The sequence below is a fragment of the Elephantulus edwardii genome, unplaced genomic scaffold (genome assembly GCF_000299155.1).
Source record: "Elephantulus edwardii isolate Elephantulus edwardi_28Jun2011 unplaced genomic scaffold, EleEdw1.0 scaffold00170, whole genome shotgun sequence".
Taxonomy (NCBI): Eukaryota; Metazoa; Chordata; class Mammalia; order Macroscelidea; family Macroscelididae; genus Elephantulus; species Elephantulus edwardii.
In genome coordinates this window covers 405,990-419,273 of record NW_006399920.1, presented here as the reverse complement: position 1 = coordinate 419,273, position 13,284 = coordinate 405,990, and the positions used below count along the sequence as shown (strand labels likewise).

The 13,284-nt window shown below is 37.2% G+C and overlaps 1 pseudogene; it reads right to left on the bottom strand.

Annotated features, from left to right (window-relative positions):
- Window positions 1–1,549: 1,549 nt before the first annotated feature.
- LOC102849541 overlaps window positions 1,550–13,284 on the bottom strand; it is a 68,940-nt pseudogene continuing 57,205 nt past the window's right edge.

Sequence of the window (13,284 nt, the reverse complement as noted above, 5' to 3'; positions counted from 1 at the left end):
AAATGAAAATATAGGGAGAAAATTAAAGTCTACACAACTTAATTGCCAAATAATGCAAGAAAAAACAACGATGACTTTGGTAAGGTTGTTGTTAAATGTCACCCAGTTAAGTATAAATCATAGTGACCGTATGAGCAAGGTAGAGGTTTTCATTTGTGATTCCAACAAACTAATCACTTTAAAAATACTGAACAATAAGATATGCAAATTGTCAAAAAGCATGATCTTTTTAGATACCCTTTTTAGAAATTAAAATTAAGAAAATAGAAACTCAAATTGTTTTGAGACGTCAATGACCCATACAAGTCATAGTAGAAAGCCTAGTCCTAGTGGAAACTTTTCCTCTCAAATCAATGTGCTTATTGCAACTACTTCTTCTCCAAGCCCCTTAAGCTTAGCAATTTGCTTTTCCTCACAACTCTACTGAAACTGGACTTGCTGGTACTTCCAATGACTACTTTCTTGGATAAATCCTATAATTTTCTAGTATTTCAGCAAATAGCTTTATTGATCTACTTTCCCGTAGCTTTCTTTCTCTGAAGTTCTTTGTACTGATTTTTTTGGGGTGAGGGTTATCTCTGCATCAGACTTCTGCTCCATTAACCTGGTGAATATTATACCATTTGTTCTTTAATTTAGAACTTGTTTCCATTTTATTTATACTTCTATTATGAGCCATATTCTCCACCGACTAAATTTTAATGTTGTATGATCTTTAAATGTCTTCTTGAGGAAACAATCTCCTCTCTTTGGTTTTATTTTTTTACCTTTTAATTCCCTTTACACACTACATTAATCTAACTGCATATGCACAGCATATCAGATAAATTTTTCACGATTCCAAATATTTGGTTTCTGTGGGACATTTCTTTAGTTACCATATCTTTTAACATCAAATTCTGGGAGAAATATTAGGGAATGAGAATAAGACACTCCCCACATTTGAGTATCACAATGACAGTCAATACAATGTGATATGCACTACTAATAGGATTGGGAACAGTGTATGTGGCTTGGGAGACTATAAATGGAAAACCTGATAAAGAATTATGAGTGGAAGGAGTGTCAGAAGATGATTGCAGAGAGAATTCAGAGAGCCTGTATAGAAGATTAAAGTGGTGTTCTGATTCAAGATTATACAATGCCCCTGTGAATTACTGAGAATTCATACAGCTTTACGATCTAAATCAGGAAAGGTTAGATATTAAAATATCTGTAGGCAATCACACAACATTAATTTGTATATAATTATCATCCAGGTTTTTAAAATGTAGAATGCCAGAAGCCATTACTTAAGCTTTATCACTGCTTTAGGAGTCATCACCATATTCCTATGTATTCAGTCTAACCTTTGCAGAGCAGTAGAGAATGCACATGTTGGAGGCAGGTTACCTGTGCTATGCTAATTCTGTGACACTAGAGCTAATGCTAGTTAACATCTTGTGGCAACTTACTTAAGATCCCTTCTTCTTCTTTTTTTTTTTTTTTGCAACAAAGCATTGAACTTTTTTGGTAAATTTCAAACTTTGTTCCCTGATGAAGTATTTTTTCAATTCAATTTGTCAAAATACTTTTCATTTTTAAGCTGGATCCAGGATTATTGTTTCATTACCAGGTTTCAAGCCAGCAGGGCAGACTTCACCTTGTTTGTCAGTACACTGGAATGCTTGAACCAAGCAGAGTGTTTCATCCCCTGATCTACCCACAGGAAGGTCATTCAGATAATCTGTCTGAGGATTCCCTTGTCATCAATAATGAAGAGACCTCTAAGAGCATGGTCTGAATCCTCCAGATAGACATCGTAGTCCTTGGAGATCTGATGGGTCAAATCTGAAAGAAGTGGAATCTTGATTGACCTTAGTTCTCCTTGTCTTTGAGGCGTGTTAAACTAGGCCAAATGGACAATCTGCGAGTCAACAGAGCAGGCTCCCAATTCAGCATTTATAGATCTGAATTCTTCAATTCTATCACCAAAAGTGGTAATTTCAATTGGACTCACAAATGTGAAATCAAGTGGGTAGAAGAAAAAGACCAGGTATTTCCCACAATGATCGGATAACTCCATGTATCTCAGCTGTGCCTTCCCAGTAAGGCGCTGGCTTGGAAATCATGGCTTTGCTGAGGTGCAGACAGTGGTCAGCGACCGATACCAGAGAGGGCTCCCCAGGGTACAATTGTCCTCCCACAAAGAAGTGGCACTTTTCTAGTTGGGTCCAGGGCTTCTCCTCAGTCTCCAAGCCTTGCAAAACTGTCTTTTTCTGTCTTCTGCACTGTTGTAGGCTCTGCCATCCGTTACAGTCCCTTCTGTTCCATAACACCTAATCTCTGCACACCATCTCCCCAGAAATCTGAAGTTAACGTTCTGTTTCTCAACTGGCTTGAATTTCCCATTTCGGAGATTCTTTTTCTGACTTCTCACCTCTTCTCCTCCCTCTTTCCAAGATCTCCTCATTTAACATGTATCACCAGTAGTAACTGTGCTAAAGAGTGATACTATCAGTCTCGAGATTAAGGTGTGTCAGCCCCAAGTCATAGTCTTCACAGTTACTTGCTATGCATCAGAGAGCTGGACAGTGACTAAAGATGATAGAAGAATCTATGCCTTTGTGTTGTGGTGCTAGAGAAGAGGATTGAGCATACAATGGACGGCTAAGAGAACTAACAGGTATTCCTGGGGAAAGTATAAATAAGTTGCTTCTTGGAGGCAAGGATTTTGAAGCCTCATCTTACACACTTGGGTCATGTGGCCAGGAGGGCCCAGTGCTTAGAGAAGAAAATCATGCTTTAAAGGGTGGAGGGACAGCGTAGGAGGGGAAGACCCTGGATGAGATGGATTGACATAGTAACTGGGGAAATGGGTGTAGGTGTATTGGAGACACCTTACTTGGATCCACAATTCATACCCTTGGTATGGACAGTCAGGAAATAAGAAGACACATTGCAATGGGAAAATCTGCAGTTAAGGACCTTTCCAAACTGTTGAGAAGTAGTGATGTCAGTTTGAGGACTAACGTGCATCTACTTCAGGCCATGATCTTTCTGATTACTAGCCGTGCATCCAAGAACTGGGAAATTAATAAGGATGACAGAGAAAGAGTTGATGCCTTTGAGCTGTGGTGTTGGAGATCACTGAACATCTCATGGACAGCCAAGAGAATACATAGATATGTCTTGGAGAAGGTGCAGCTAGAGTGCTCTTTGGAGGCAAGAATGATGAGGCTTCGCCTCACATACTTTGGACATATTACTAGGAGGTGTTATTCCTTGGAGAGAGACATGATGTTGGGAAGGGTGGAGGGTCTGCGAAGGAGAGGAAGACCCTCAGATAGGTGGATTGACATGGTGATTGTTGCAATGGACTCGTGTGTCAGGAAGTGTGAGGATGGCGCAGGACAGGATGGGGTTCAGATCTTTTGTTCAGACGGTCGCTATGGGTCATACTCGACTCAATAGCACCTAACAACAACAAGATGGGCTCAGGATAGGACTGGGTTCAGAGCTGTAGTACACAGGGTCGCTATGATTGCCCTCAATTCAACAGCGCATAACACCACCTATTTAGTTTTTATAGGATTGTTGTAATGATTTAACCATTAAATGTAAATTATTTCGATGAGCAATTCGTGTTGAGAACTCTTTCATCATCATCATCATCCATCATCATTATCATTTAAGATAAATGGTCTTGAGTGTATGAGTTCCTCTACTTGCCATATAAATAACGAAGGGCAAGTTCCTTAATCTTCCAAAGTCATCTTTCATCATCTGTAAAATGGAGAAAGGACGGTCCTCTCTCGGACCCTCACTTCCAACATGACAAAGCAAAGGAGAGATAACGGTCGTGCCAAACAGGGCCAAGGCCACGTGCAGCCTCTTCCCTGCACAAACTGCACCCTGTGCGTGCCCAAAGACAAGGCAATTAAGTAGTTCGTAATCCGAAATATAGTAGAGGCAGCTGCTGTCAGGGATATTTCTAAAGTGAGTATTTTCGACACGTATGTGCTTCCAAAGCTCTATGTGAAATTACACTACTGTGTGAGTTGTGGCATTCACAGCAAGGTAGTGAGGAACAGTCCTTGTGAAGCCAGAAAGGACCGGACACCTCCACCTAGATTTAGACCTGCAGGTGTTGCCCCACAACCAGCACCAAAGCCCATTGAAGGATTTGATTTCTTAAAGCCTGAAGAAAAAACTTGTCTGAAAATAAATGGAAATTACACTTTAAAAAATGGAGAAAGGATGGTAATTTTTTATATTACAGTTAGTTTAAACTAATTAAAGCACAGAATACATTTATGTCACTGCTTTTCATATTGGAAAGGGGGGACTATGCATATGTCACACTGACAATGATAAATATGTATATGTATATGTTGTTATTGTTGTCAGAAGGAATAGTATTATAATGAGAAACGTATAATCAATTTTGCCTATATTCTTAATAAAATAAAGGTGCATGATCAGGATGCAACAGAGATTAAGGAAATTGATATTGTCTTGACATAGAATTAAAATGTTAAATTGAGGCAGAGTAAAAACATACAGTGTGGACTGGAACGATATATAGGGTAGAGGGAGATCCAGTGAGGCTGATCCTGAAAGCTTAGGTCTTCCCCTCTGAAACTTCAGAATCCTAGACACATGGCTGTGATCAGAGGCTCCTGATGAGGAAAAAGGTGCTGCAGGTGTAGTTGACTTCCGTAAGTAGGCTCAGACACTGAGAAGAGCTGGGTGTCCAGGTGAAAAGCCTTTGTGACACCAATTGAGCTGGACTCAATCTAAGAGTAAAAGCATGAGGCAAAGAAGCTGAAAATGCCCTAAAAGAGGAGAGATGGGGGGAAAAATTGCTAAGAGCAGCAGGTGTGGTACAATGAGAAAATATAATCAGAGAAGCATTTCAAAGCTGTATGACTGATCAGATATGTAGAAGTGTAAGAAAATGGCATACTTTTGAATTTTTCTTGGCAATTTTCTATAAGCATGTGTTCTCCTTTGCTAATAATGGCGTCCACTTAGTCATAGCTTACTCCATGAATATTGCAATTGGACATTAAATTCCTTGAGGACAAGAACTTTGAAGGCAGGAGCTGCATTTGTCTCGTTATTGAAATTGTATAACCTTTTCTTACTTGTGTTTTAATATGCATTCTAGGATGAATAACTAAATGGAAAACCCTAGACTCTATCATATTGCATTAATAAGAACCATTATAATACATATTCATTTATTTCTGCTGCATTATGTAGACATTTGGCTATTAGGCAGAACATTGTATCTATAATTGGCCAATGGAATGTGAGCAGAAGTGATGCTGACCTGATGCAGCAATAAAGTTATTTGCAATTCCTGAGTCTCATTCTTTTGCCAAAATAACTATTGAAACTCTGTATGTAGATGAGTCAGCTGTAAAACATAATGTCTCTGTCTGTTGTGAGTGACTGGTTTGTATCTTGCATGAGAAACAATCATAATTTCTCTCATGACAGCTTGAGAGGCCATTTCTTACTGGAACTTAGACAGACTAAATGATTTAAACTAGATCTTGCTGCTATTTTTAACAAAATAGTTAATCACTAATCTAAATGCCTAAACATAGAACTGTCCTCAAGCCTATCCCAGCAGTTTCTCCACTCACTAAGTGGATCATGCCACATTCAAGTGTACTCATGATTGTGATGTAATCTCAGTTTACCAAACAATGGTAGTTCACAGAATTTTTCAATATATACTGAACATGTTTAAATAGATTCCTTTCTATGATTGGAGTGTTAAATTTCTATCCCATTCTCTCCATCCTGTTTCAAATACTGTTTTCTTACATAGCACTCTTCGTTTTAATTCTCCTTTCACCCTTCACCTCCGACCAGCCTCTCCTTCCATGTCTCTTTTGTCCTTCATACTGATATACCTATCATTTCTTCCTCCTCTTTAATGTCCTTGTCCTATACTGCTTTCCCTCTCTGTTGGATTCCTTTCCTCTCGTATACTCTTCTATCTCCATTCTCATTAACTCTCTATCTGTGCAAATGAGAGTTCACCTATTACTAATAATGAGTCACTATAAACAGAGGAAATGTTATTTAGAAAGACACATAAATCTTGTAATACAGAATGCAAATAGTCTTGTAAATCTAGCTAGCTGAATGAAGAGAAATACAGGGCTATACAGTTTTGATAACTTTATGAGTTCAACCATCATTATTTGTAGTCTCTTCCTCTTTTTCTTCCTGCTAAAACATTTTTTTTTTCAAAATTAGAAAGGATATATGCTGTTGGTGGTGGTAAGTGCCATCTAGTCAAGTAAAACTCACAGTCACCCTATGAACAATAGACCTGAACTCTGTCCTATTCTGTTGTTGTTAATTGTTGATTGCCTTCTAGCCAAGCACGACCCTATGGACAAAAGACCTGAATCCTCTCCACAATTATTGGCATTTATCAAAGTTCATAGAGTTTTCAAAGGCATGTTGTTTACAAAGTCGATGCCATTTGCTTCCAACTGTCCTATTCTAAGCTAACTATATCATCCTCAACACATTCTAATCCAATGTTGCAGACATCGCCTTAATCCATCTTATTGAGGGTATTCTTCTCCTTTCTTGTCCCTACATCCTTCTAGGCATTATGTCCCTTTCCAAGAAACAGCCTCTCCTAATATGTCCTAAATATCTTCACCTCCAAGGAACACTTTGGTGACACTTTCTGCAAGGCGTAGCTAGCTGTTTGTTCTTTTGACAGTCCATGGAATATTCAGCACTTTTCTCCAACACCATAGTCAAAGACATCAATTCTTCTTCTGTCATACATATTCATTGTCCAGCTCTCAGATTCATAGTAGGTGATTAGAAGGACTGTAACTTGAATCAAGAACACCTTAGTATTTAAATCGACATCATTACTCTTCAAGAATTTGGAGACATCCCTTGAGTGCAAATTTTCCCTATACTTGTACATCTCCTGGTCTCCTGATGTCTGGTACGAAGGGTATTGACTGTGGATCATAGCAAGATGAAATTGTTGACAATTTCAATCTTTATCTACTTCTAAAATGATGTTGCCTATTAGTCCATTGGTGAGAAATTTTGTTTTCATGGTGTTGAGATGTAATTCATATTGAAAGCTGTAGTCTTTGATCCTCTGCAGAAGCACTTCAGGTCTTTCTAACTTTTGGCATGACGACGTTTAATCTGCATAAGCCGTGTTATTGATTAGCTATTCTTCAATCCTGATGCCATACTCTTTTTCATTAAGTACAGCTTCTCAAATTATTTGCTCAGCTTACAGATTGAATAAGTGGGGAGAGAGGATACAGCCTTGAAGCAAACACACCTTTCCTGATTTAATCCATGCTTCATTGTTCTGTTCAGGCAACAACTTCTTGGTCTAGGTATAGATTTCATAAGCATAATAAGGTGTTATGCAATTCACATTTTTCTCAAGATTTGCTGTAGTTTGTTATGATTCACACAGTCAAATTTCTCTGCATAGTCAATAAAACAAATAGACATTCTTTTGAAATGCTCTGGTTTCAGCCAGGATCCATCTGACATCAGTAATATCTCGGTTGCAAAGTCTACTACTGAAACCAGCTTGAACTTCTGGAAGTTCTCTCTCAATAAACTATTTAAACTATTTGTTTTTAAACTTATAAATTTAAAAAAATTCACATTGTGTTTAATATGGTCATTCTCATTCATTATGTCTCACAAAAATAATCACAAATCATGTAGATCAAGAGAATTGATCTGTGCTCACTATTACTCTTTTCACATCCCCACTAACCCTAGCCCCCCCCTTCCACCCACCAAACTCTGTGGCCCCATAATTTTTCCCCTCCCTACTCTAACATCCTCTGACCTTCTTCTTTGAATATTCATACACATTATTAGTTCTTCTTCTGTTTTACAATAATAGTCTTATGCAGCATTTGTCCTTATGAGTTTGTGTTAGTCCATGCAGCATAATGCTCTCTAGTCTCTTACATTATATAGTATTTTCAAAATATTTTTCTCAGGGCTGCATGATATTCCATAGTGTGAATGTACCATAATTTCTCAATACAGTCATTTGTAGATGGACACCTAAGCTGTTTCCATGATCTTGCAAGGTTGAAACTTATGTGGTCTACTGTATACATAGAATGCAAGTTTTATATTATCTCCAGAGGAAAAGAACAAGCCTTATAAAAGAAGTGTATAAAAGCCGTGTATAATGTTCATTATTTCTTTTCACTTATTCCAGTATAGCAAGCCTTTATACAGCTCTTTATGTTACTAACTTATTAGATTGAGAAATTTCTGTGTGACAACTATCTTATAAATACTATACATGGACAAATACCCACATTGGTTGTTTTCATAAAATGCACAGACGTTACTATGTTTAATACTACATTTCAAAATGAAAAAGGATTTTATGCAAATAGGTTAAATGTTATTGAATGCTAAGCTTGTTAAAAATAGCTTTTTGAGATAGAGCAAACAAAAAAGACAGAAAATTATTACTATATATTTTGCTTTACATTGAAAATAATATAAAAATGACTCAATTATGTGTTATGTAAGGTCACTGAAAAGGATTTTAATGAAAATAAAACAGAAAAATGACAAATACCTGTGGGGGAATATAGGTTTGTTTCTTTTGGTTTTCGTTTTGTTTTTGTTTTTTAAGATAATTAAGGAAAAATTAGGTACTAAAAAATCTTTGAGCAAAATTGGGAAGACTTTCTTTAAACGCCTTAGGAACTGCCCTCAATACAGAGGGAACTGGAGGGGAATACTGTGATTGGACCATAACTAGTGCTTGATAAGAACACAGTAGAAAGAAGAGTATGGTAGAGTCAGGAGTATTGCACTGGAGATGAGAGGGAGGCAGTGAAATTTCACAGGGAATTGTGAGCAATTTAAATAGCTTTCTTTTAGGATTAATTTGTAAATGTACTATAATATTTTTTGTATCGGAGATTGAAGTGATTTTAGGCATTTTTAATAGCTTCACTATAGTGTTGATAATAAATAGCAAATATCAGAGAGAGAGACCAGATTTGAAAAACAGAATACGAGCACCCGAGTTCAAAGTGTCAGCACCAAAGCTCCTAAAAATTGTTAAGTCTGATGGTACTTTTTGAAAGTTTAATCAGTAAGCTTTGATGTTATACTGCATATGTTGTTGTTGTTGTTATGTGCCGTCGAGTCTTTGCGACTCATAGCGACCCTATGCACAACAGCCCTAAACCCTGCTCTATCCTGCGCCAACCGCACTGCCTCTGACACACCCATCCCGATTACCCCAGTCACCGAATCAATCCACCTCATAGAGGGTCTTCACCTCCTGCATATAGCAAACTCAAATTCATTGTCATTGGATTGGAACTGACTCATATAACTGATCCTCTAGCATGTTTCAGAGGCCACAGAAAAGGAGATTGCCCAATTTTCCCCCACAGAACTTCTAGAAATGGAGAAGACAAAAACCTTATATTTTAAGTTTTGATATCCAAAATTTTAGAGTAAGCATCTGGAAATACCAAATTACCACTGTCAACAAATTAAGAAATAGGAATAGTATTGAGCCATGAAAACAAATAAAAAACTTATGCTAAAATTCCAGTGAGATGTAAGCAAGAATATTAACACACAAGACAATTAAAATCCCTGCCATTTAATCCATTCCAACTCATAGCTGACCTGTAAGATAGACTAGAACTGTTCAGTTGGGTTTCCAAGGCTGTAGGTCTTCTAAAGCAGACATCCATATCTTCCTGCCATGGAGTGTCTGGTGGATTCAAACTCTGGCTTTACCTTTAGTAGAAAAGTCACCAGAGCTGTGTCAGTACTATGCCAATGCAATTCCTTCATCAAACATTTAATTTAATGAAAATTAAAAGATAGTGAGTGTGTAAAATATGATCCAGTGAGATTAAGTCTGAGAATTTGAGCATTGGATTAGAAGTAGTTCATGACTTTGATAGGCATTTTGTTGTTGTTTTGCACCATAAAATTGTAACCGACCCATAGCTGACCCCCCAGAGGGTTTTCAAAGGCAGTTAATTGCACAGGAGGAGATTGTCCATCCTTCTCCCATGAAGCAGCTGGTGGTGTCAAACCACGAGCCTTTGTGATTGCAGCACATATTCTTGCCACTAGGCCACCAGAGCTCTCTAGCTGAGTTAAACTAGTAAGCATGAAAGTTAAATGTGAGATTAAAAGAGAAGGGAAGAAAGAGGCCATATGAGTTTACAATTACAAAACACACAGATGTTTTACTTCTTTTTATTAGGGCAATAAAAGTGATAATGGCCTCTAGTGTGTCAGAGATGATGAGGACAAGCAGAAAAGATATTAACTTCCTCTGTTTATTTCAGAGGGGATATATTACCTTGAAAACCCACTGGAGGGTGACCTATGAGTATGTTCTGATTCAGTGGTACGCAACAAAAGTCAACAATCTATTTAAACAAGTCACTAAGTGGGGGACCCTAACCAAGTCCTTGGCAACTCAGAATTACCCAGAAGCACCTTGGAAAACAAACAAGCAGATGTGCTTTCAAAAGGTCACAGCTGAGAAAAACCTGTGGAGGGAGTTCTACATACAGATTCACCAGGAGTCTGAGGCAACTTGTTTACAACCAACAAAGGAATTCTATTAGATGTTCTATTTTTATTTTTTTTAGTTACAATTAACTAATTTCCTTAAGAAGAACTGAAGCTTAAAGAAAGTAAACTACTTTGTTTACTAGTGTATAGATCATGATCTTTATTCAAGTAGATGCACTTTTAAGCACAACGTATCACAGTCACAATAAAAAGTATAGTGCATGCGTGGAAATCCACTGATATAGACTATAACCCATTTACCTTTTCTAGATTATGGGACGTTAAGAACCTTTTATATCACATGTCAATTCATTCAATGTACTTAGTTAGCAACTACCATATGTACCCTGGACTGCCAAGAAAACAAACAGATTCATCCTAGAGAGGGTTAAACCAGGCTGCTCCTAGGAGGCAAGGATTCTGAGGCTTTGCCTGACATACTTTGGACATGTTGTAAGGAGGGAGAAGTCCTTGGAGAGGGACATCATGCTTGGGAGGGTGGATGGACGGCACAAGAGGGGAAGACCCTCTATGAAGTGGATTGATTCAGTGACTGGGGTAATCGGGATGGGTGTGTCAGAGGCAGTGAGATTGGCACAGGATAGAGCAGGGTCTCGACGGCACATAACAACAACAAACAACCATATGTCAGTTCTGTGCTAAATTGTAGGGGTACAAAACAAGTAAGGTGTGCTTATTGGCTGTTCATCTCAAACGTAGTATCAGCAAAAGACAAATAAAGAATGCAAATATAATTCAATATACTCTAGACCATGGAGGTTATTCCATGTTCTTGCAAGTGTGTTAAATAACTTTGCCAATGTATTTTGTCATAAGAAATTTTTAGAATTTTTAAAAAAAATTAGTATTTTGAAAATACAAAATATGTTGAATTTAATATTTACTCACTTTCTTCATTTGAGTTAGTCCTGTAGTAAAGAAATCCTCCATCAGATTTCTAAAGCTGTAATTTGCAGCAGGAGTAAACTGATCACTTTTGTGGAGGCAGGCACTATTTTTGTTGTTCTTAAGCGTCGAGTTGCAGATGACTCATAGCAACTCTATGAACGAAAGACCTGAACACTTGTAAAACTTTTCGTTTCTCCAAATACATAGGGTTTCCGGAGCCAAGCTCTTTCAGAAATGGGTGCCACTCCTGCTTCCAAGTTTGTTTTAATCACGAAGCCCCACCAAACACTGTCCACCATGGAGAACCATTATTGCATTTGACAAATCAATATCACAGTGTTCAGCATCACAGCAACCACAAGTTACCTCTGTATAGCAAAAGGACATACCAGTGCTATATCACTTAGAAGAATGTTTGACCAAAAACAGTTAAAACCAGGCCTGAGGGCCGCAGATTAAAATCACCATCTTTGGCTTTGTAGCATCACTTTCTGTCCAGTAGACTAACAGAGTGGATTAAAAATTCATGTACTATACATTTCTAATACAATGAAAACAGAGAGGTGGTGAAATTTATATGTAATAAAACATAGAAGAATAATTAAAGTACTGACAACACTGAATATTGAAAACAGTTAAACTCTTCTTTCAAAAATACTGACAAAATTCACAGATATATTTTAATGAGTTATGTAATCTTTCTAAGACTTAGATCCTCATGGGTCAAAGAAGGATAATAATATTGCTATTGATGTATATGAATATTTTCAAATTGAAGTAAGGTAGATTTAATTCCTTCATCTCACTGGTAAATAGTTCTTTAGATTGACTTTGTAAAAACCTCTCAACATGCAAACACACTTATTAACAGGCATACCCACACTTCATTTATTATTGGCCACATTTTTCTTAAAACAATCCCTGTATCTAGTACATACACAAAGATCTACAATTTGTATACATTTCTGTCCATTTGTTATATTAATTTCTTATATGCATTTACTAGAGTGCTGGGCATAGCTTAAAACCTCAACAATTTGGTGTTTGATATTTTATTATTTTTATTTTTTTATTTAATTTTTTTATATTGGTTTGCTTTCAAAATTTGTATGCATTGTGTTTCACACCATTCTTAATTTACATTGTGTTTCATGCAATCATTTCCGTGCATTATGTTTAATAAGATGAATCACCATTGGACGATGCTCATCCTTGCCCCATCTTTTCAGGTTCCCACTGGATCTTTCCCATCTCCTTTATTCCCACCCTCCATTCACCAAATTGTGCAACACTGTGATTTTTGCCCCCTTTATCCACCTCATTCTACGTTCTCCCTAATTTTCTTTATAACACTTGTTATAAAAATTTTCTTTACTCCTTTTCTGCTCATTTGTGCATATGTCTCATTGTTCTTCTTGCTCTTTTCATGGATATTCCCCAACCTTTCTTTCCTCGTTTTTCTCTTTTCAGTGTTTTCTCTTCTATTTTTGTGTCTGTGTGTTTCTCAGCCCCCATACTCATACCTTTTCACATCTTTTATTTTTTTGTCCTCTCATTAGCGTATTTATGTTGTACAAATCACAACAAATGTTTTCTTAGCTTCAATTACTTTATGTTTTTAATTCCTAAGTGCACTTTATAAAGGTAATCATATATAGACTTTTACTTCACTTGATAAGAAGGATTTGGAAAACATTCTCAGGAAACAAACAAAATCCCCAAGTGCATATGTTAAGCACACCTATATACATCTGTCACCTCTCCTCTACACACACACAC